We start from the raw sequence: 4,648 nt of genomic DNA on the forward strand, positions 1-4,648 counted from the left end.
TCCTGACAAACCGGTGTTTGAGCTTCGTCGAAGTGTGTTCATCGTAAAGTCGCCGTACGTGGATGTAATTGCTAGCTCCAAATTTGCAAATTCGTACCCCTCACTGCAACGAGTGTTTGCATATGTCGGGGCGAAAATAATGTGTATGCGCTTAGTCGCTATTTACTTCTTCTCCATGTTCCTTCTGCTGTTATGCGTGTTCCTATTCATTGTCAATGTGTGAGGATGAGTAGATAAATTATCTATAAACGAGACTCTGCTAGAATGAGAGCGATAAAGCTGTTGCTGAACGTGGCCACTTGCGCTACTTGAATTAGAGTGAGAAAGAGACATAATGAAAAGGGAATGTCAAAAATTGAGAAGACAAAGAGCAGTCTGTACGAAACGACACATTAACCGTTGAGAAGCCAATGTAGACGCAAGTGGACTCGTTAAACGCGCGCAGCTTTACCAATTGACTATTAAAAATCATTATGAGTGACGCCGATATGAACGGACGGAAGGACGACGAGGCTTCTGGCATCAATAACCCGACATCACAAGTGGGATCTGTGCCCCATCCTGCATTTTCTGAGGAGCAGTGGCGTGCAGTGGTCGAAATGCAAAATCGGAATTTGGCTGAACTCGTAAAAATCATGCAAGTGACGCCGGCACGCGAGCAGCAACCTAGCTATGAAGTTAAGCTACCCAAATTTAACCCTGAAGCTGCATGCGTTGAGGCAGCAAAGTGGTGTTCAACAACCGATATAATTCTGTCTGAGCAACCCCTTCAAGGAAGTAAATTGATCATGGCACTTAGCAACTGTATGGAAGGAAGTGCATCTCAGTGGCTCACACAAATTTCGTACCATGGTATGACTTGGCGAGAGTTTCAGGAATTATTTCTGCAGCGAAGAGACGCCGGCCGCTACGTTTTTGAATTTACTCAACAGCCGCCCGAGTGGCGCTGAATGTTACGCGGTATATGGGAGTCGGTTGGTGACGACGCTGACTACGAAGTGGCGAAATATGGGAATAGAAGAAATTGCCGTTACAACTGTTCTGGCGCATATGGCAAACATTGACAGTCGTTTGCAACGCGTTCTCTTCACATCCAATGTGCGCACCAGAAGTAAGCTACAGGCGGAGTTAAAAGCGTTTACGTTCGACAAGAAGCGACATGCTCGAGATGACAACCTTGGACCTAACCAGAAGAACCATAAGGCATCGCCAGTTGTATGTCACTTCTGTTCAAAGCCGGGACATCGAATTGCTGAATGCCGAAGTAAAATGCGACAAGATAGAGAGACGAAACCGCAGCGTGAAAAATCAAATGTCACGTGCTATCGGTGCGGCCAATTGGGACATTTCTCCAACCAGTGCCCGAAAAACGGAAGTGCAGTCAAGCAAGATGTTACTCAACAGAAGACTGTTAACCAATGTTGTGTGGCTGAGCCAAAGGGAAATTTGCATCAACGAGGTGAGATCTACCCAATTTGCTTCGATTCCGGTGCAGAGTGCTCCCTTATTAAAGACGACATTAGTAATAAGTTATCTGGTAAACGTATAAACAATATTGTAATGATAAACGGTATTGGTGGTGGTAGTGTATGCAGTACATTGCAAATCTTGAGTGAGGTTATTATAAACGAAAACATTATGGAAATATTATTTCATGTAGTCCCGAATGAGCAATTGAGGAGTGATATTCTGATAGGGCGAGAGATACTCAAACAAGGCTTTTATGTAATTTTGACATCCGATAATTTTAAAGTAGTAAAATCAAAAACTGTTAATAACTGTTCCGTTGCTGAGCGATCGTTTACCTTGTCCGATATCGACACCGAATTAGTCGACAATGAGAAAGCTAAATTAATCGAACTACTTGAAAAACACTCGACTTCATTTACCAATGGGATACCTCATACCCGAGTAAATACAGGTGAAATGAAAATCCGTTTAATTGATCCAACTAAAACTGTCCAGCGCCGACCTTACAGACTTAGCCCCGAAGAAAGAGAAGTAGTGCGTATGCAAGTGAGCGAATTGATAAGGTGTAATATTGTTCGCCCAAGTTGTTCTCCCTTTGCTAGCCCCATGTTGCTCGTCAAAAAGAAGAATGGCACCGACCGTCTGTGTGTCGATTTTAGAGAGCTAAATTCAAACACGATTTCGGATAAATACCCCTTACCGCTTATTAGCGATCAAATTGCTAGACTTCGCGGAGCAAAATATTTCACATGCTTAGATATGGCGAGTGGCTTCCACCAAATCCCGATTCACCCTGAATCCGTGGAATATACTGCATTTGTGACCCCAGATGGTCAATTTGAATTTCTTACAATGCCTTTTGGCCTCAAAAATGCGCCATCTGTTTTCCAGCGCGCACTCATAAATGCACTTGGTGACCTTGCTAATTCTTTTGTAATAGTTTACATGGACGATATAATGGTAGTATCGCCAACCAAGGAATTGGCTTTGGAAAGGCTTACAACTGTTTTGGATGTTTTTACAAAGGCTGGTTTTACCTTTAATCTTGATAAATGTAGTTTTCTTAAAACAACGGTCCAGTATTTGGGTTATGAAGTGCGAGCTGGGGAGATTCGCCCGAATGTGCGAAAGATAGCTTCATTAAGCTCTTTGCCTCCTCCTCAAACTGTCTCTGGCGTTAGACAATTCATTGGCCTGGCCTCGTACTTTCGCAAATTCGTTCCTGGATTCTCTCAACTTATGAAACCTTTGTATTCACTTTCGTCCGGTAACGGCAAGATTACGTGGAGTGCTGAGCTAGAAGAGATCAGACTCAAAGTTGTGACGATCCTCACAAATGAGCCTGTTCTGGTAATTTTCGACCCGCAATATCCTATAGAGTTGCACTCTGATGCAAGTGCCTGTGGATATGGAGCGATACTTTTACACCGTATAGAAGGTAAACCCCATGTAATCGAGTACTTCAGCAAAACAACTACCTCTGTTGAATCTAGATATCACTCTTACGAGCTTGAAACCTTGGCAGTAGTAAAAGCCGTTAAACATTTTCGCCATTACCTAATTGGTCGTGAGTTTGTTGTCTATACCGACTGCAATTCGTTAAAAGCTTCTCGCACAAAAGTACATTTAACCCCCAGAGTTCACCGCTGGTGGGCCTACTTACAATCGTTTAATTTTGAAATTCAATATAGAGAGGGTAAGCGTATGGCTCACGTCGATTTCCTATCAAGAAATCCTTTACCATCCGAACACATTCTATTAATGAACAAGATTCCTGAAAAACGAGTAAATCTGTCCGAAATTTCAAGTACTTGGCTTTTTGCTGAGCCACGATTAGACCCCGAGATAACAGAAATTGTTAACAAGTCAGATGAGTTGGCCGAAAACCTAGCCAAAACGTATGATCTGCGAAAAGGCGTATTATATCGCAAGGTCCAAAGACTAGGTAGAACAAGTTATTTACCAGTTGTACCCAGAGCTTTCAAATGGTCAGTAATTAACCAGGTACACGAGTCAATAATGCATTTGGGATGGCAAAAGACACTCGATAAAGTGTACCAGTATTATTGGTTCGCTAAAATGAACAAGTATGTCCGGAAATTTGTTTCAAACTGTATTACTTGTCGGTCCGTGAAATCATCGTCTGGGAAGGTTCAGGCGGAACTTCACTCTATTCCGAAGACAAGTATACCGTGGCACACCATTCATATAGATATGAAGGAATATCTTATTGTTCAGATCGATGCCTATACAATGTTTGTTTATCTATATCACACCTTAACGATAGATGCCGAAAGCTGTGTCAACGCTATGAAATCTTCCGTATCCTTATTCGGAGTACCAGATCGCGTTATCGCCGACCAGGGCAGATGTTTCGCTAGCTCCAAGTTTTCAGAGTTTTGCGCATCGCAGAAAGTTCAACTTCACTTGATTGCTACGGGAATGAGCCGCGCAAATGGGCAAGTGGAACGGGTCATGAGTGTACTGAAAAATTTGCTGTCAGTGGTAGAATCAAGTCAACGATCGTGGCAGGATGCACTTGGCGAAGTCCAGCTTGCACTGAATTGTACAATTTCTCGTGCCACTGAGGCAAGTCCGTTGGAGATGTTGATTGGTAAACAGACTCGACCCCTTGGGTTAGTTCCCCCATGTGAGACCGAATGTGAAATAGATTTGGCAACTGTTAGAGCGCAGGCGACAGAAAATATGAATTCCTTAGCGTCTTACGACAAATCCAGATTTGATAGCAGTAAGGCAGCCGTTGACAAATACCACGTAGGTGACTATGTGCTATTAAAAAATGAAGAAAGACACCAAACAAAGTTAGATCCGAAATTTAAAGGTCCGTTTTTGGTAACTGAAGTATTAGAGGGTGACAGGTATACGCTAAAGTCGTTGACGAGTAGCCGATCGTTCAAGTATTGTCATGAAGATTTACGAAAAATGCCGGATACGGAAATGCCTAATGAGTTAAACGAGAATATAAAGAAATAGTTGAATGAAGAGAAAATCCCGCCAATGAGTTCTTTTGTGAACGAGAGATATCCGTCTAGGTGAGACGAAGAATTGCGAGTTATCCGTCTATGTAAGACGATGAATTGTGAGTTATCCGTCTAGGTGAGACGATGAATAAGTAATAAAGAGTTATCCGTCTAGCGAGACGAAGAGATATCTGTAA

The sequence above is a fragment of the Drosophila teissieri genome, unplaced genomic scaffold (genome assembly GCF_016746235.2).
Source record: "Drosophila teissieri strain GT53w unplaced genomic scaffold, Prin_Dtei_1.1 Segkk19_quiver_pilon_scaf, whole genome shotgun sequence".
NCBI classification, from domain to species: domain Eukaryota; kingdom Metazoa; phylum Arthropoda; class Insecta; order Diptera; family Drosophilidae; genus Drosophila; species Drosophila teissieri.